The sequence below is a fragment of the Danio rerio genome, chromosome 17, assembly GCF_052040795.2.
Source record: "Danio rerio strain M-AB ecotype USA chromosome 17, GRCz13ab, whole genome shotgun sequence".
NCBI lineage: Eukaryota > Metazoa > Chordata > Actinopteri > Cypriniformes > Danionidae > Danio > Danio rerio.
This window is the reverse complement of record NC_141037.1, coordinates 9,795,001-9,815,506: the sequence shown is the minus strand read 5'-3', so window position 1 is coordinate 9,815,506 and position 20,506 is coordinate 9,795,001. Positions and strand designations below refer to the sequence as shown.

The window sequence follows — 20,506 nt, the reverse complement described above, 5'->3', positions numbered from 1 at the left end:
ACCAGTTTATTTATTTAGACTGTGCAGTACCATGTTTTTATGATTTAATAATTTATTTAAAACTAATTATCATCGTCGTGGACAGGTGGTGAAGAGCTTCAAGAGTGACGGTTAATTTTTCGAAAGGAGAAGTCCACCACAGCTTCATCATTCACACAATATATATATATATATATATATATATATATATATATATATATATATATATATATATATATATATATACATACTTAAAGGTTTAATATTTCAAATACATTTAGCCTGCATTTTTGTGTCCTTTATAAATAACACCTGATCTTTCATCTATGGATTATTAAAATATGTTTGGCTTTAAAAGGTTTTAATAATATCCAGGGATGGACTGGCCATAGGGAGAACCGGGACTTTTCCCGGTGGCCTGATGGTCAATCTAGCCTGCCACCGTGACTCTGGTCTGCCGCGCGTACACAGACTTGGTGCGGGCACGAGTGCTGCACTGCTACCTAAATAAAGAACCCTTAAATGGTTCTAAATAGAACCATCTAACTTGAATTCGAAGAACCATTTGGGGTTCTATTTAACGAACCCTTAAAATAGTTCTATTTAGAACCTTTTTGGGGTTCCATATATGAAGCGCTTGATAGAACCATTTTTGGTTCTATATAGAACCGTTTCTTTTAAGAGTGTATAGTGTGGTTCAGAAACACTGTAGGCTATTTACTTACTAGTATTTTTATGTGGGTAGTTTTATTATATGCCATAGTTACATTAATTTAGATACATTTCACGCAGTTAATTTATAGTCTTAATTTAGATGAACAGTTTAAATATGTAAATCAGATTCCACTGAATTCAAATTAAATCGAATATAGCCTGAAATGATGACAAACAGAAAAATGTGCTCTAGTATTTTACCTTTCATACATTTATTTTTGGTTGCATTGAATTAAAATTAAATCTAATTGTTTGATGTAGAATGACAGCAGAAAAAAGTGCTATAATATTTACTTTAGTGTGGTTTAAAAACACTGTAGCTATTCACTTCAAATTACTATAGTGTTCAGTAGACTGCACTGAAATCAAATGGAATCAAATTGTTTGACGGCCTAAAATGATGACAGACAGAAAAATGTGCTCTCACAGAAGACTAAAAATGAACACTAGGGGTCAAATAAAAGGGAAGGTTGACTACTGTGAGATAGCGATCAAGGCTAGTGGTCTGCAGGCCTGCCGTGGTCAAACTGACCAGTGCAAATGCACTAGATGTAGGCGTGGCATCGCGCTTCCCACTCCGCCATTGGCCAGCACAATCTAAAGCCCCGCCTCTTTCAAAAAAAAAGATAGAGAAAAAAGAAAAGGAAAACAGAGACATCTCAATCCTTGCAACTGGGGAAAAGATGAAACGTAGTGCACCATAGTCCTCGAATCACCTCCTCTTTTATTTATTTTTTTTTTTAAAACCCAGTAAACCACCTCCAGTCGCTCAGAACCAGAACTGAGCCACATCTGTAAGTTATTTCAATCACCTAAAGCCAAACATCATAATCAGATATTCAGTTTTGGGACACGCTGGATTAAGTTTTGTAGCGTTTTTTAAAAGGTGAGTCATTAATCATGAACGCTTTTACGCGCGTTTGAGAAGCGGATTGATTCTTAAAGGATATACGGAGCCGATATCTGTGTACATACGTAGACGTTTACCCCAGGTAAGATGTAAAAACTCGCCGGTTGTTTGTTTAAGGAGCCGCGGCTGGTGCTGCGCGGTGTGTCCGTCCATGTGTGTGTTTATTCGCCTGCGACATGGAGGGGATGGGTGGGCTTTTCTCTCAGTGTTTCTTATATCCGAGGACATCTTGAGCCACTCAGCGGCTCAAATAGTTGCAAATGGATGATGATACGTTTGGCTCTTTGATCTTTGGCTACGTCGAAAGAATACATTCTATTCTTCTGATGACCTGTAAACAATAAGAACACCGATGTGTGCAATCTTTACTGGCTGCATTAGCACATGGCAGTCAGTGTATGTGGAAATACACATTTAGACTCAACATTAAAAGGTAGCGTTTATTTTTTAGGTAATAGTTAACTATAAAAAGGTATCGACGACTCATATTTTGTTGGAGTTAAAAGTTTAGTCATGTTACTCAACTTGCTACACACACACTTTTACAGATTTGTAGTGTTTACTTGAGGGTTCCTTACTTTTTTTAAGACTACTGAATAGTCGTGTGTGTTTGTGATTGAGGTAAAGTTGGTTTGTATTCGCACATTCGTTCATTTGTGAACGGTGACAACTTGTGACACGGTCCCTATATTGTTTACCATGCTACTTTGAATATTCATGGCATGTAAGTACACTCAAAAACTTGATTGTGCTGCTTGTTCAAACTACAAATGTGAAAATAAGTTGAAACAACACAATTCTTGAGTTTTATGTGGACAACTTAGTTGTTTTATGTTCAAACTACTTAAGTCTGTTAACTTAATCCACTTGTGTTTTGACAACATGAATTTGTTTACAGTGTATGACTTACAACATTTACAATATTAGCACTATTTAATCGACTCCAACAATGTTTGATAGTCATTAGCCACTAAAATAATCTCACTATTTAGAATTAGCATAAATACTTTTCTTAATTTATATTATTAAGGAGAAAGTCCGAATTTGAGAATATAAATCCAACTTTACCTCAATGTGTTAGTGTTCAGGAGATGCCCCTTTGTCTGTGTGGAGCAGAGGGGGTGTGTACAGATGTTCTCTACCAGGACATCTGCTGTTTCTAAGGGCTTTGTCAAGGGCCCTTTCAAGGAGGCGCCGATGCCCGAAGGAAAAACCTATAGGTTACTTTTACAAGCTTAACTCTACAAACTATCAAGTCTAACATGATCCTTTCTAATAGGATGCAGAGCGTGTGTAAATAATTCATGGTGTTACTCCTAAGCAGTTTTGTATTCTCAGTAGGATGCATGTTTGGGTTTGACGACCCGAGACCTTGATTTCTAACATGCCCATTACATTCTCCGCTGAGAATTCTCTCTCTCTCTCTCTCTCTCTCTCTCTCTCTCTCTCTCTCTCTCTCTCTCTCTCTCTCTCTCTCTCTCTCTCTCTCTCAATTCAGTCAGTTCAATGATTAATTTTATTGGGATGACAGATGTTACAAAGATGTTATAAAGTTTACATAAATAGTTAACATAGTACTTATAGGAAACGCAGTAAATAGTAGTAAAAAATAATTAATAAGTAATATTAAATCTCTCTTTCTTGCTCTCCCCATTGTGTTTTTATTGAATGTCCCAGGGCGGCATGGTGACTCAGTGGTTAGCACTGTCATCTCACAGCAAGGTCGCTGGTTTGAGTCCTGGCTGGGCCATTTGGCGTTTCCGTGTGAAGTTTGCTTGTTCTCCCCGTTTTGGCGTGGGTTTCTGGGTGCTCCGGGTTTCCCCAGAGTTCAAAGAGCTTAACTGGCTGAAGTGTACGAGTGTAAATAAGTGTGTTTGGGTGTTTCCCAGTACTGGGTTGCAGCTTGAAAGGCATCCGCTGTGTAAAACATATGCTGGAATGGTGGTTCATTCCCTAATAAATGAGGGATTAAGCTAAAGGAGAATGACTGAATGTCCCAGATTGGTACAGTTTGCTTTATTAGAAGCGATACTTGGAAACTTGGGTTTATTTTTAATAGCTTGCACTTCATCCCGCTCCATTTTTGTTATTTTAAGTGTATATGGATAGGTAAATATTTTGTTGATCATGATGAAATGTATTTTATTTAAAGAATTGTTTTAAGTGAATGATTTTCTGTTTAAAATAAAGTACATTTTTATTTATGAGTGGACGTACATATTCTTAAGAACATAGGGAGAGGTGTACTTTAGCAAATGTTTGTTGTTGGTAAAGCTAAACGATCAATTTGGAAAGCTTGTAGAATGGCTTTTGAAGGTGATTTCAAAAGTGGTATAAAAGTTGTATCCCCTCACAGGAAACAGTTGAATTTTAAATTTAAATAATGCATGAATGAAGATTTATGCATGCTATGTGAAGAGGGGATTGTATTATTTAATTAGTGATGTTAAATAATACCATATTTGAAATCAGAATGTAATATAAATTATATCAATGGAATATACAGCAGGGAAAATTGGTATTGAACATGTCACCATTTTTCTCAGAAAACAACCAAAGAAATCCATATATGCAATGAAAATAAATCTAATTACAAATTTAGTTATGTGTAATAAAATGAAGTGACGCAAAGTATTGAACGCATGAAGAAAGGAAGGTGTAGAAAGGCAGTGAAAGCTTAGACATCAGCTGAAATCTCTCAAATGATAGAAGTTGTCATTTTTGGGTGAACTATCCCTTTAAGGAAAGGTCTGTACAATAACACTGACTCGCCACTTGATATCCAATGTAAACCCACTCGAGAATCACTGATCCAAAGTACATCTGTGTCCTCCTGAGCGACATATGAATGAACTCACACATTGCCTCGACACACCTGACCAACAGGATGCCATAAATATTAAAGAAGCCCTTTGCATTTTCCTGTCTGACTCTAATAAATGTCTTCCTGCTTCAAATGCTGCCATGTGCGCTATGATTCAGTGCGTGATGTGTGAGCGCTTCAGGGCAAGAGTGAGCGAGTAAAGAGAGAGCGAGAGACGCTTTAAAAACACTTTAACATTAAAACCTCAAAGAGCAAAGATCAATTATTACAAAATATGGCAAAACACTGTCCAATCACCAAGAATTACCAATTAAATTATACCATCTCCTCCTCGCATAGCATACATATGGCTTTATTACACTATTACATTTAAAATTCAAGTAAATTTACTGTGAGTGAATACAATTTACATTGGGGAAAATAAGTATTGAACATGTCATGTTTTTTTTTCCTGGGAATAATATTTCTTAAGGAGCTGTTGACATGGAATTAAACCAGATTTTGTTAAAAACCCAAACAATACAAACAAGAATTATTCAATACTGTATATAGAAGGCTTGTTTGGTGACGGCAGCCTAAAGACGCCTCTTATTTAGAGAATGAAGTCTCATGCATTGCTCAGGTGTGAGTAAAAATCTTGATGGTTCTGTGGGTCTAGTGTGTCAAATCTGATCTTTATTTTGTATTCTCTATTGGATTCAGGTCAGGTGATTGGCTGGGCCATTATACAGCTTGTTTTTCTTTCTCTGAAAGCATTTGAGAGTTTCCTTGGCTGTGTTTTTTGGATCGTTGTCTTGCTGAAATGTCCACCCTGGTGTCATCTTCATCATTCTGCTAATGTAGATGTTAGGCTGGAGCAGCTGATATTTATTTACAATGCTGAAGAGCAGAGGGTTGCTGAAGAACTACTGAGAGACTTCAGCTGCTGTCTGGGCTTTCACTGCCTTTCTTCATGTGTTCAATACTTTTTTTCTTGTGTCATTTCCTGTTATTACACATACACATTACTTCATTTGTCAACTAATTTGATTTGTTTTCTTTGCATATATGGATTTCTTTGGTTGTTACCAACATCAGGGGAAATTCTTAAGTCAGCAGCACCTTTAGAAATATGTTTTCTGAGAAAAATTATAACGTGTTCACTTATTTTCCCCACTTTTTTTCTGTGATGGGTGCCTGAAATATACTCTTAGCAAATGAATTGAATGTTTATTATTTGACCGATTAGTTTAATCTGATCGTCAAGTTGTGTGAAGCTTTCACAGCATCTATATAAATGGTTTGGTTGATGGACTGATGGTGTGAACGTACCTTAATTTGGTCTATATAATATGAAAATGCTTGTCTAAGTGTTCGAATCAGGAAGTAATCTGTGATCTGTCAAAGGTGCGTGTGTTAAAGTGATGTCCATATGGCAGTAATCTTATTGCTGTTAGGTAATAGATGTGGTTAGTAAACATCCTGTAAGCAGACACAATATTATGGCTGAAGTATGAAATCAGATTGACCTGTTTGCTAACAATATACTTTCATATATAACTCCATATATCTCATTTATTGTGTCATAAAACAACAAGACATGTTTATGTAACAGAGCTGCTAAAAGATATCAGTACAAATGAGTCAAAATTAGGGCTGAACAGTGTATTGTTTGAGCATCATTATCGCAATGTGTGTATCCGCAATAGTCACATAGCAGGACTAGATTATTTATTAAAGATTAGAAGATATAATTTCAATTGTTTTTTATACAATGATGACTGTGCTGTTTTACGTTTGATTTTTCAATTTCTGTACTTGAAAACCAAATATAAAGCACTGTTTGCTTATTTATTCTGCTTGTAATTTATTAGAATTTATGCAGATGCCTTGCATAAACTTGATCAAAACAGTCGATTTAAATGAACGAAATCTTTCCAAATAGAGCTATTCAAATCATCTGGTGAAAGTATATTCATATCGCAATATATATCACGGGAAAAAAAAATATCGCAATGTCAGATTTTATATTTTAATTATTGTGATATCCCTATTGTAACAAAAACACTGGGAAATCTCTATAGACTGATGGCATTTCATGCCGTTCAGCTTTATAATCTTAAAATGTGTTTTGCCATCACTTCAGAGAATCAATACTAGCTCTGATGTTTGTGTAGTAGCAATGGTTTCTGCTGTTCTGACATCAGCTGCAGATGTGAATGAATGATTTTCTTTTTTATATACTCTATTATGCCGTCAAACTGTTGTATAAGTAGTGATGGGCAAAGCAAGGCTTCATGAAACACTGAAACAATCGAAGCAAATGTGTCAGCTTTGTAACGTTTCGAAACCCCACTCTTCGGTGACACCTAGTGGTCATTTTTTCTGTATTTCACTGAAACAGCTTCAGCTACATTTTAGCAAATTGAGGTATTAAAGCCCACTTTGTAGATGTGCAGCTTCAAGAGATTTAGTGGAGCGGTTAGGGTTTCCGACTTCCATGCGGGGATAGTGGGTTCAAATCCAGGCTGATACAGCTATTTTGAAATGCTTTAATGCCAGTTGGTAATGCTTGGTTCTTGTATCGTGTTGTTTCAACATTGGTCTGACATCCGAATAAACACTTTGTGAATAAATGTCTTGTTTTGGTCTTAAAACAGGGTTTTTGCTAGATCAGACACAGTTGTGGCAAGAAGTTATCAATAATTATTTATAATATTTATTAAATTTCCCATTTATTGTATTTCATTAACGTCTACCCAAACCCAACCATCACAATACTGTAAAAATATTTATTATTGTTTCGAAGTGTTACAAAAATGATGCTATATTGATGGTGTATCCGCAGTTGTGTTCTATTTAGGCTACACCATAAAACAGAAACATGATTAAAATACATAAAACCATGATTTTGGAGTATTTGTGCAAGTCGGGATTCAAATCCAAAAGTCATTGGAAGCAAATTAACCACGTGCTCACGTACAGTCCACATGAGAGAGTAATTTGTTCTGACCCTGGCAGTTACATGCAGATTGATTCACATGACCTGGGGCCTCATGTATCAACGCTGCGTACGCACAAAAACTTTGTGTACGCCAGGTTTCACGCTCAGAATCGCTCACGTTAGGATTTACTATCAATGAACTGAACGTGGGAATGTGCGCAACTCCACGCCAGCTTTCTGGCTGGCGTACGCACATTTTTTGTGCGTGTCTGTTTTATTTCCATTGGCGACTCCTAGAGGCAGTTGTGTTCAATTCCTCTCTACAACGTGTCTGAGCCTTGCAATGGCAGCTGTATGAGGGTTCATCTAGCAGGTATATAAGGTTTTCATTACCAAACAGTTGACCAGCTAAACATTAAAGCACAATTTGCAGCGGTTGCCTGTTTTCCCAATGTAATCTGAGCTATCTACTGCACACACATTGCTATAAAGACACTATCTGAAGATGAATTTGCATGCGTGAATCAGAAACATTTCCATTCAATAAATGTGCAAATAAAATATGATGCACAAACTTATTAATGATTCCTACTTGTCTTTCTCGTGATAAATAGTTGGCAAAATCTGATATGTAGCGGGGAAAAAAAAAAAAAGAGTTCATCAGACGCTGGATTCGAACCGAGTTCATGCTCGAACGCGTCAAAACATGTTGACATGCATCTTACGAGCTGCGCCACTGAGACTTTTATGGGTACTGCAACATTTTACACCTATAAATCACACTATTTCTTTTTTAATGCACTCAGTGCGATGTTCAGACCCATCTGTGTTAACCGCATCAGCTAAACTCTCCCACTCTATTTTTTTTTCTTTTGTTGTTAATTCCGGAGAACAAACTTGCAAATAACACCGCTTTTCTCCGGTCTACCTCTGAAAGCAGCACCTCCAATTCACATTCTGTTCAAAGTTTCTCTTTTTGCTTGCTTTTGCCGTTGCTTTTTCGTTGGGTTTTGCCAAAGTAGAGTCATTAGCATATTCATACTGGGGAGGAGGTAGGGAGGGGTTTTGCGCTCGTGCATGTTGCGCTCAGTTTCACGTTCATTCGGATGTACAAAAGAATATGCGTGGGATTCGGCGTACGCAGTGTTTCATACATCTGAATTTTTTCTGCGTACGCACATTTACAGCTTTGTGCGTACGCAATGTTTTAGTATTATTTCCACGCAAGTCTTCGTACATGAGGCCCCAGGTGTTTCAAAACACTTTAGTCATGTGACTAGGGTTTTTCGGATCATGCTTGGGTGCAGTGTTTCGAAACACTTGCGCTTCAGGATCTCGACACTGTCGAAACGTCAGTTTCACGTCAGCCATCCCTATGTATAAGTGCAATGATCACACTCGTAGCAGTGCGATATGGCTGTATATCATCACTAGTGGTACACTAAGGGACTCAGTCTGCAGCCTCGAGCCAACTAACGCCCCCCACCAGTGCTGATATACAGCGATATCGCACTGCTAAAAAAATTCACAAATGAAATAAACTGTTTTATTGTTTTTTTCAAGGAGTCATTCGGGTACAGTAATTGAATAATATAAAATAATGCTGCGTAGTCTTTGTTTTATAAATAATTCTATACATTTATTAGTTATTAAAGTTACAAGCGGTACCGTTTCTCATGCCTTAATGATTTTAAAACCCTCATACATATCTCAAGAACCAATGCAAATGATAAATTATAATCCAGACGAAGCTCAACACGATCACGTTGTAATATGCTGAAGTAATATATTGTGCAGTTTTGCCCTGAATCATGTTTAATTCATATTTTCCATATGCGCGTCATTCATTGCCTGAAGAATTGTATTGCTTAATACATGCCAAGTGTGTGTTTCTGCCTTCAGTTTAGTGTCTTTAACATGTGAGCATGTGTTGTTTCCCAGAGGCGATGAAAACACAATGAACAGAATTCAGCGCAGCTCTTTTTACACTCGTGTGTGTGTGTTGATGTCGAGCATGTGAATGTTGACATTCCTCCGTGAGCGGAGCACAAAAGTGAAATGTGTTTGTTTTTAGGAGCAAGCGCTTGTGAATTTTAAAGACCGACGCTTACTTGAGTGCTTCCAAGAGAGCATGAATATTAATGATTTCTCCTCAGTTTAATAGCTTGTTTAACACACACCAACGTGGCCTGTTCTGCATGGCGTATAGTATCGGTGTGATTTCTCAACAGTCAGAAGAATGAAAGGATGTCTGACGGCGCCTGATAGGAAGGTAATTGGTATGAAATTGAAACATAGCATCGACCTAGAGCTGCAGAATTCAACCTTTTTTTGTATTATTTCTTTCACCGCTTGTGTGGATCTCAGGGACGCATCTGGCTGTCAATCAGCGTGTGATGAGATTCAGGCTCAAACGTCTCAAAGAAAAGATTCATTCAATTCACTGGATTTCCTTCTTTTCTATTAAAGAGCAAGTTTATGAAGAGACTTTGAGGAGTAGTGCTGAATAAAGGAGCCGTGCGTGTGTGTGTGTGTGTGTGTGTGAGTGTGTGTGTGTGTGTTTGCTGTGAGTGATGCTCCTGGTCATAAATGATCTCTTTCTGCTGCCAGAGTTGCTTGTAGAGGAAGTGCTACAGGCTTTGCTTCCTGTTGTCTCGTAGACAGACATGAGACCCTCCGTGTGCTTGGCAAGGGTGGTAATCCGTAGTGTAGAATCCAAGTCTACCCCTGCAGGATTAGATTTACCCACACAAAAGGGAGTTCGGCTGATTTAACATGGCTGGTTTTATAGTGTGTGCTAAATAATATTAAAGGGGACCTATTATGCACCTTTTACACGATGTAAAAAGTCTCTGCTGTCCCTAGAGCAGGGGTAGGCAATTAATTTTTTCAAGGTGCCACATTAGACTGCGGTTTTAGAGGTAAAACTATGAATTCTGTAAAACTATTCAATGAACATTAAAAAAACGAATCGTTTTTACACAATTATTTTAAAGACCAGCATCACAATATAGGGTTGTGCAATTAAACGAAAATCCGTTTTCGATTTTGGCTTCAAACGATTATGAAAAAGCATTAATCGAGATAAACGATTATTGCATCATATACCGCCCCCTTTCCAGCTGTTGCTCCTAAAAGCGCGAAAGACCGCGTGCTTATGTGTGTGCGGCAAGTGCACACAGCCAGAAGCATGCGGCAGGTCAGCATTCGGTCTCATTCGCACTCTGAAGCTGGAGTTATACTTGCGCCTGGCGCCGCATCGCACACCTCCGCTGACCGCGCACACCTCGCGAAACGGACGAGGCGCAGACATCTAAAGTCATCTTAATTTGAGCGCTTTAATGGTCAAATAGGTGTCAAAACGCAGTGTTTAGTGATTATTCATAATAACCCTCATTTGTGTAATAAACGAGTTGAGGATCAAAAGACACGTGAAAGAGAAACCATTAAAGAGACAGCGCGCAATGTTGTTTTTATCATTAATCAAACAAAACGAGAAAATCCCTCTGCTCTTGACTGAAGGATTTTTGTAGCTAAAGTTTTATTCTTACAGTGAAGATGCTTCAAGCACAGTTTGTTTCATATTTTTATTCTATTGTATTTTTTTTTTCTTTGCAGGGAGGAAAATAACTGTATGTATACATTGAAGTCAGAATTATTAGCCCTCCTAAATATAAGCAACCCTTTCCTGCCCAATTTCTGTTTAATGGAAAGAAGTTTTTTTTTTTTTTACTTATTTTTGAACATAATAGTTTTTATATATCATTTCTGATTACTGATTTGTTTTATCTTTGCTCTGATGACAGTACATAATTTTTTCTAGATATTTTTCTAAATACAAGCATTCAGATTAAAGTGCAATTCAAAGGCTTAATACGGGTAATTAAGCAGTTCATTGTATAACAGTAGTTTCTTCTGCAGACAATCAAAAAATATATTGCTTAAGGGGGTTAATATTATAGACCTTAAAATGGGTTTTAAAATATTTAAAACTTCTTTTATTCTAGATAAAATAAAACAAATAAGCCTAGAAGAAAAATATTATAGGAAATACTGTTAAAATTCCTTGCTCTGTTAAACATCATTTAAGAAATATTTATAAAAAAAAAAAACATATTCCCAGGAGCGCTAATAACCAATCAGCTGGTTTGTCTACAAGCTGACATACGAGCAATACGCTGAGGAATCACGGCCTTTAAAACGCTCCAGTGTCCCTTTATCTATGGTCACACTCAATAAACAGCGGTGAGTTCAGTGAACTGATGACCCTCACGGCCAATCATAGTCATTTCTGTTGAGCACGTGACCACGATGGGAATTCATGCCATTGTTAAAGATGTTAAGATGTCAATAAGAGTTTAAGAATGCGCTGAAATGTTAGCTAGAAATGGACGTTTTTAAAATTTCAGTATCGATTTGTATCGAATCGATTTATAGTATCGTGCAACCCTAGAGGTAATTAGTTTACCTTTATTACTGTGTAATTCCATACAAAGTGTGAAGCTGCCTGATTGGTTTCTGTTATGTGACTCGTGGTTCGCTCACGGCACTCTGAAATGTTCCAGTTCTTTTCAGTGCCTGCTGAACCTGCACATCGCCATTTGAAGTAACGAAACTGAGATTGAAAAAGACACTATAAGTGAAAGTCCTTGTACATAAATATCAGAAATTCGCATTGCAAAGCCTTGTTTGCGGTTGAATTTTAATTAAATAAATACTTCACACGGGCCGATCAAAGAAGTCAAGTGAGCCGCAAAATGCCCAGGTCTCCCCTAGACTGTGTACAGTCCCCAGGTTGTCGACCAATTTGGCATCATACGATGTCTAATGTGAAACATCGCGATGGACATTGACGGCATGGTCATAGGTGTCGGTGAACTAATTATTCATGAATAATTTATTATTCATTAATTATTTGTAGCCTACAGTTTCTGACCCGCATGGTGTTTGTTTTACCCATAACCAAATCACGATGGCATCATCTATCGACCCAAACCTACATGCTACTGATTCGTTAGTATCATTGATCATTAGTAGCAGTAGAACAAGAGAAGACATCCATGTGATCGTCTTGATGACGGATACGTTGCTCTGGAAAGGTATGCTAGTTGTTTATTTTTGTTTTATTTATTTGGCCCTGTGAAAATTAAACGTATTATTAAACGTATTAAACGTTTGGTAGTTTTTAGCCATGTTGATATGGTTGTATGCAAGTTTATGGTTGATCCATGCCTAGTGGTTCACTGCACGTGTTTGGGGCACGTGCAATTCGCGGGTTCACTGAAATGTGTATCTACGATCTGTATTGTGACTAAAGTTGACTGTTGTTTATTGAATTCGACTTTATGACTTGCGTGAATGCAATGATCATGCTGCTGCTGCTTCTCCAATAAGGAAGGTAATTAATTATGAAAGAAATGTGGATGATGTGTCGAGATGATTGACAGGGCACATAACCAAGCAACATAACGATCTGTTAACGAGGAAGTTGCATGTCTCAAAGCTTGCATACTCTTCCGTTACACACTCAAAACTATATAATTTTCCTTCACAAAAAAGTACATACTTCTAGGGTGTAGTATGAGTTTGCGAATTCTGACAAGTGCAGATGTAGAACTTAAGGAAACAGTTCACCCAAAAATGAAAATTCTGTCATCATTTACTCACCATTTACATCTATATGTTTCTGTCTTCTGTTTAACACAAAGTAAGATACTCTGAAGAAAGTTCGGAAAAACTGCTATTGACTTCTATACTTTTTTTTTGTTCATGCTATGGATGTCAATAGCTATGTTTCCATCCACCTATTTTATGCGCATTTTGCAAATGCGCATAAAAAAACAGTTGATGGAAACGATATGATGCGCATAAATTTTGAAAATGCGCATAAAAAACGTATGTGCCTTACTGGGTAGGATAAACTTTTTATTCGATAAGAAAAGATGCGCATAAACTGCGATGGAAACACTTTTACCGCACAAACTCCAGCATGCGCATTAAAAAAGGTCATGTGATTTTGTTAAAAGAGATCATGTGATGCTTAAAATGTGTGTGAATGGACAAAACGTCAGGCTGAGCACATTATAAAACATCTGAAATGTTGTTTTGGTCATTATAAAACGCCTTACCATTTCAGTATTAGTGTTATAATATTATTAATGACCTCCAGAATCAAGAGCGCCTTTGCTCCGCGTCTGACACCTTCAAACGCCACTGCGCTCACTGCTTGTCAGGATTGCCTTCTGAGGCGCATTCATTTAGAAAAGCTTGATGCAGCTTCTACTACAGCAAATGCAGTTTTTACTGTTGATATTTGGCGCCAGTTAATCAGGAAGTGGCGATTTTGTTCGCTTTGACTCGTTGGATGGAAACGATGCTTCATTCGCACAACTTTTATGCGATAATCCAGTTTTGCGCATAAAGTTTATCCGCATTTTTGGATGAAAACATAGCTAATGCCTGCTTTTTCCAACATTCTTCAGCATATCTTGTTTCTCTTACTTTTGTTAGTTATTTGAGGAAGTAAAGGGTGAGGAAATGTTCAGTTTTGGGTGAAGTATCCCTTTAAATTGACATTATATATGTAATCTCATTTATATAATACATTTTAGGGTGTCATGGTGGCTCAATGGTTAGCACTGTCGCCTTACAGCAAGAAGGTCGCTGGTTCCAGTCCCCAGCTGGATCAGTTGCCATTTCTGTGTGGAGGTCACGTGGGTTTCCTTCGGGTTCTCAGATTTCTCCCACAGGCCAAAGACATGTGCTATAGGTGAATTAAATAAACTTAATTGGCTGTAGTGTATGTGTATGAATGAGTGTGTATGGATGTTTCCCTATACTGGGGGTCACTGTGTAAAACATTTTCTGGATAAGTTGGCGCTTCATTCCACGGTGGTGAATAAAGGGACTAAGCCAAAGGAAAATTAACGAATAATACATTTTAATGCAAAACCGCAATATTCATATATGTATTGAGCAGAGTTTTGTGGCATCCCTATTCAAGACCCCAAATATTGATTTAAATACAACTGTGTGGTACCAATAGATTCCCATTGCTGTTTCCGATACTGATTCAATCAGGCCAGTGTTGAACGTTTGAGAAACGCTACCGCTGCTGATAAGATCTTCAATATATTGTGCAACTGAGCTTCACCGAATGGTTCTCATGGACCTTATTTACGTGTGGCCACAGGCTATCTGCGACAGATAAGAGCACAATAACCCCTCGCCCTCTCCCGTTTCAGCAGATGTCCCTTCAGTTAGAGATCAGATGAGAAGAAACTGGGCAAAGTGTCTCTGTATTGCTGATTGATTTTGACTATTAATCTTTTGGCCTTTATCATTATGCGGAGATGACATGCAGAGCAAGTCTTTCCTTCAGAATCCATTATTTAGGGCTGCTCGGTTCCAACTAGGGCTGCACGATATTGGAAAAAACTGACATTGTGATATTTTATTTTTCTGGGATTCATATTGAGATAATGAGTATATTTTGAACTCTTTAGGGCGACTTTGGATGATAATAGAATGGTTTTGCAGTAGAGTGCATCTGCATAAAATCTAATGAACATAATCACAAGCAATTATAAATGCAGTAAAGCAAAGTTACAAATGGAATAAAGGCTTTATGGTATTTCTGGGAGTTTAACAATATTCAGGTACGCCAAATCTATTTTCATTGCTTCGCAGATGACACCCAGCTCTGCCTATCAACCAAACCCAACCTCAAACTCCCACCCTCATCCCTTACTTACTGCTTTGCATCCTGGTTCACCTCAAACTTCCTGATAGTAAATGACAATAAAACTGAACTTCTACTTATAGGTACACGATCCATTTTAAACAAATCACATAGCTTTTCTATTCCCACAGATGATTCTGTCATCACCCCTCCCTTCAGGTTAAGAGTCGGAGATCATCTTCGACAGCACCCTTTCATTCACTGAACATGTTAATAATTTCACCCGGTCCGCTTATTTTCACCTTAGAAATATAAATCGTTTACGTCCTTCCCTCACACCTCATTCAGCTGCCATTCTTGTTCATAGTGTAGTCACATCCCGTTTAGATTACTGTGATTCTCTTCTGTTCGGCCTCCCTAAAAAAAACTCTTCATAAATTACAACTGGTACAAAACGCTGCAGCCCGCATTATCACAAAAACTCCCACTGTCTGTCACATCACACCCATTCTACAACAGCTTCACTTGTTTCCCATCTTTTTCCGAATTAATTGTAAAATACTTCTTCTCACCATCCAAAATCTTGCTCCTCCATACCTTGCTAATCTTGTTCATATCGCCACACCTTCTCAAACACTCAGGTCTTCTTCTTCCATTCACCTCACTGTTCCCTCTGTCCGTCTTGCCACCATGGGAGCAGATCCTTTAGCAGGCCCGGATTGGCTAATCGGGAGGACCGGGAGAATTCCCGGTGGGCCGGTGCGTTTTTGGCCGCGAGGGCCGGTGTCCCTAGCTCCAGAATCTGTTGCTCTCAGCAGTCACACCTTTTAAAAATAATTTATTTATTTACTTGAACACAGCCTCCTTATTCATTATTTTACCGCAGCTCTGCTCTTTTTATCTATTTTCTCGTAGCCTCGTGAGCAAGGTACAGCCTGCAGGTTAATGATGATATAACTAGATGAGTCACCATTCAATGTACAGCTGTTGTGGTACAGTGGTTAGCACGTTAGGTTATGACGCGGCCAACCCGGGTTCAGTTCTTGTCCAAGTAACATTTTTTATTTAATTTTTTTTCAGACATATAATACTGTTAGGGTTGTTGAACATTTGAAGTTCTAAAGCAGCTGTTTTCTCAAAAAAAGACGTGATAGTGTAATTAGAAACTGAATTGGAAATGACCTTATTTTAATATAGTCAGTGGTGAACTGAGGTGGGCCGGTCTAAGGCTTGAAACTCCAGGGCTGAAAAAGAGTCCCACTCCGGCCCTGTCCTTCAGCCACTCTGCTCCTCAGCTTCGGAATTCACTTCCTCCTGATCTCCGTAATCTAGACTCTCTTTCACAAATTAAATCCAAACTTCAAACACATCTGTTTAGAACAGCTTATTCTCTTTAACCTGACTGCATTTGTAAAGTTTGTATTGTTTTCTATTGACTTTTATTGAGGTTTTTATTTGAACTGATTGCTCTAGTTGTCCTGTACGGTGACCTTGAGTGTCATGAAAGGTGCCTTTAAATAAAATGCATTATTATTATTAGGCAAATTGAATAGTTAAAAAAATAACTGTTTAATCTTAATGCTGCGCATAAACACAATCAATCTGTCTTGAACATACAAAAATATTAATTTCCTGTGCCTGAATGCTTTAAACACAGTCACAGGATTTAAAACACATGAAAATTATACGTTTTTTTGGTAACTTTATGTTTATCTTTGCAATGATCTATGCCATGAACGATTAAGGCAGTTCTGAAGGCAAAACCTGGTACTAGTAAAGTGTACCTAATAAAGTGGCCGGTGAGTTATATAATGCTTATAGAGATGATTGCATCTTCTAAAAGCATAGTAAAGCATTGATGTAGGCTTTGTTAGGATATGAATAATATTTGGCATATGTGCAACTATTTGAAATCTACACAAAAAATCCTGGGTTCCACAATCAGTTTGTGTTGGGACAACATAAAGAAATTAAGTTCAACTTATTAGTTATTTTTGCAAATTTAAGTGGATTGAACATAATGCAATTAAGCTGTCCTCCTAAAAGCTCATTTTCTTTCTTTATTTTATGTTTATTGTTAAAGCTCACTTGAGTTCAGTCAAATAATATTTTAAGTTATGTTTGGATCTCAGTACAGAACCTTAACTATACATAGTGCTCAAATTTTGTTAAATTATAAAAAGAAAAAAGGCATAAAAATCTAAAGAAAATATTAATAGAAATGAAAAGACTATTTACATCCAAGATGAGAACGTGCGTCCTAATGTTATTCCTTCCAGAATAATCTCAAATGACCACCTTCAATATATACATTACACAGAATACATTGTGTGTGTGTATATGTATATGTATATGTATATGTGTATATATATATATATATATATATATATATATATATATACATACACACACACACATACATTTCAGGCCCAAAGTCCAGAATTTGGCCCCTAAGCTCATTCGTCCAATTTTTGCAATAGTATCTGGATGCAGCCTTTATGATGCAAGCTGAGATTGCATCACTCAGTGATGCAATATCAGACACCATGCACTCAAATGGAGCTAGTGACGTCACTGTGATGGGTTAGGGTTAGGGTTAGGGGTGGGATTAGGTTAGCCCTTTGAAAAGCATTAGATGCAGCCCAGATTGCACTGCACCAGGTCTGCATTCAGACCCCTCTCCATTTTTGACAGTATGCCATCATAAATTGTGAAAATTACCAATAGAAGAAGGCTTAGAGAAGAATAACCAATAAAAGAAGGCTTTTATTATTTAAATGGACAAACTCTGACTGAGGAAATGGGCTGGCCAAGTTGCTATATGCCTATAGGCTGCAGTTTTAATTTAAAACGAGTTTTAACAGATTCATCATTTTTTAAATTATTTTTATGATGGATGATAATAAATTAGCATTTGAAATATTTTTAAACTTTTTTCATATTTCTAAAATTCTAATTTCATGACATTATATATAAAACTTTAATAACTCACAGTTTTAATGCACATTTGAAAATAAACATACATTTTTGTAAACAGCAAATAGTATGATAAGCATTTTGACAAAAATCCCGGAAGTACATTTGTTGCATGAAAAAGTGAGGTAATGATAACCACCCGACAAGCTAATCCAGCACAAATTACAGTAGTGCTTAAAATGTCACTAAAATTCATTATTCGAACCTTTTTTTAGCATTTTTAATGTAAATTTTAGGAAAATCCCCATTAAAGTTGAACAAATATAATAAATATTACTGATAAAAAATTGAGTTTTGATATATTTACAGTAGGAAAACATATAAAACATCTTTATGGAACATTATCTTCTCTTGATAGTCTAATGATAATGATAAAATAAACCAAAGTCACACATTTTTGACCCATATAATGTATTTTTGACTATTGCCAGAAATATACTCAGTCATCAATTCATCGCTGGTTTTGTGGTTCAGGGTCAGGTATTAAAGAAAATACCGCAATGTCATTTTTTTTTTCTCCAATCTCATTCAGCTTTCAGGTTATTAGAGTTGGACTCCAGGAGCGAGAGTCAAAGCCGGGTCATGGAGTTCAGTGTGTTATGAAGGGGTCAGAGAGACAAGGGGCCCCTTTATTATACTCAAACTGTGAGGGGTCGGACAAAATGTTTAACTCATTATAGCTGCGACTATAACAGATCAATACTGCCTTCAGGGAGGCATTTCACACACCGTTTCTGCAGTTACATCACAAATGCTGCCTTTCTTGCTTATTCTTGTTGTGTTTTGTGGTATTTTTGTGACGTGCATGAGAAGGTTTCTGTCCTACGCTGAGAGGAAGAAAGCTAGAGATATGACTGAGAAAGAAAGTGATTCGTTTGGAGATAGAGACATGTGGGAGTGAGGTCGAGAGATTGATGTTGCTTGAGGAGGATCCTGTTTGTAATAGAAAGGAGCATTTTTTGTTGATGTAGCTTTTTTGTTGTCGTTTCAAAAGTCTTAAAGGGATAGTTCACCCAAAAAATTTTATTTACTTAGTCAAGTTGTTTCAGATGAGTTTCTTTCTTCTGTTGAACAGTTAAAGAAGATATTTTGAACAAAGCTGAAAACCTGTAACCATTGGCTTTCATCATAGGAAAAGCAAATACCATGGAAGTCAATGGTTACAGGTTTTTAACTTTCTTTAAAATATATATCTTCTTTAGTGTTCAACACAAGAAAAAAAATTATAATGGTTTGAAACAAGTAAATAATGACAGATATTTAATTTGTGGGTGAACTATACCATTAAATAAACGTTAAGCTGCTTAATTTAGACTTTTGCCAATATTAACCTAATAGGCAAAAACTATTAAAGTTATTTATTATTTAAAGTTTAAGAGTGTTTTTTAAAAACATTCACATTTTATTTGCAGGTTTTTTTTATTACATTTATTTAATTTAAGCTCAAGTTAAGCTTAATAGTGAAAAATGAACAAATTCACATGTTAATGTCATCTACAACTACATGCTGACATACAGTGCATCCGGAGAGTATTCATAGCGCTTCACTTTTTCCACAGCTTTATTCCAAAATGGATTAAATTAATTTATTTTTTTCAAAATTCTACATTCAATACCCCATGATGACAAAAAAAAAACATGTGAAAAAAAATGTTTTTAAATTGTTGCAAATTTATTACAAATAAAAAAACCTAAAAAAAATCACATGTGCGGAAGTATTGACAGCCTTTGCCGTGAAGCTCTAAACTGAGCTCAGCTACATTCTTTTTTCACTGATCATTCTTGATGTTTCAGCAGCTTAATTGAGTTCACCTGTGGTCAATTCAGTTGATTGGACATGATATGAAAAGGCATACACCTGTCTATATAAAGTCCAAGGGTTGACACTGCAGCACAAACCAATCATGAAGACAAAGGAATTGTCTGTAAACTTCCGAGACAGGATTGTCTTAAGGCACAAGGCTGGGGAAGGTAACAGAAACATTTCTGCTGCTCTTAAAGTCCCAATGAGCACAGTGGCCTTCATCATACGTAAGTGGAAGATGTTTAACCACCAGACTCTTCCTAGAGCTGGCCGGCCATCTAAGCTGAGTGATCGGGGGAGAAGGGCCTTAGTCAGGGAGGTAATCAATAACCCGATGGTCACTCTGTCTAAACTTCAGCGTTCTTCTGTGGAGAGAGGAGAACCTTACAGAAGGACAACTATCTGTGCAGCAATCCACCAATCAGACCTGTATGACAGAGTGGCCAGACAGAAGACACTCCCCGCCTGGAATTTGCCAAAAGGCATCTGAAGGACTCTCAGACCATAAGAAACTAAATTTTCTGATCTGATGAGACTAAAAATTTAACTTTCTAGAGTGAATGTCAGGCGTTACGTTTGGAGAAAACCAGGCACCGCTCATCACCAGGCTAATACCATCCCTACAGTGAAGCATGGTGGTGGCAGTATCATGCTGTGGGGATGTTTTTCAGCAGCAGGAACTGGAAGACTAGTCA

The 20,506-nt window shown here is 37.2% G+C and overlaps 1 protein-coding gene across 9 annotated transcripts in view; it reads left to right on the top strand.

Annotated features, from left to right (window-relative positions):
- The first annotated feature begins 1,354 nt into the window (after positions 1–1,354).
- ctbp2a (C-terminal binding protein 2a) overlaps positions 1,355–20,506 on the top strand; it is a 126,996-nt gene continuing 107,844 nt past the window's right edge. For 3 of the 9 annotated variants that reach the window (XM_087289474.1, XM_087289480.1, XM_087289477.1), the window contains exon 1: positions 1,355–1,487. The gene's annotated coding sequence lies outside the window, so the exon portion shown is untranslated. Of the gene's footprint in view, positions 1,686–20,506 lie in introns of all 9 variants that reach the window. The other 6 variants (XM_087289475.1, XM_087289481.1, XM_087289478.1 and 3 more) reach the window with 2 other exon arrangements.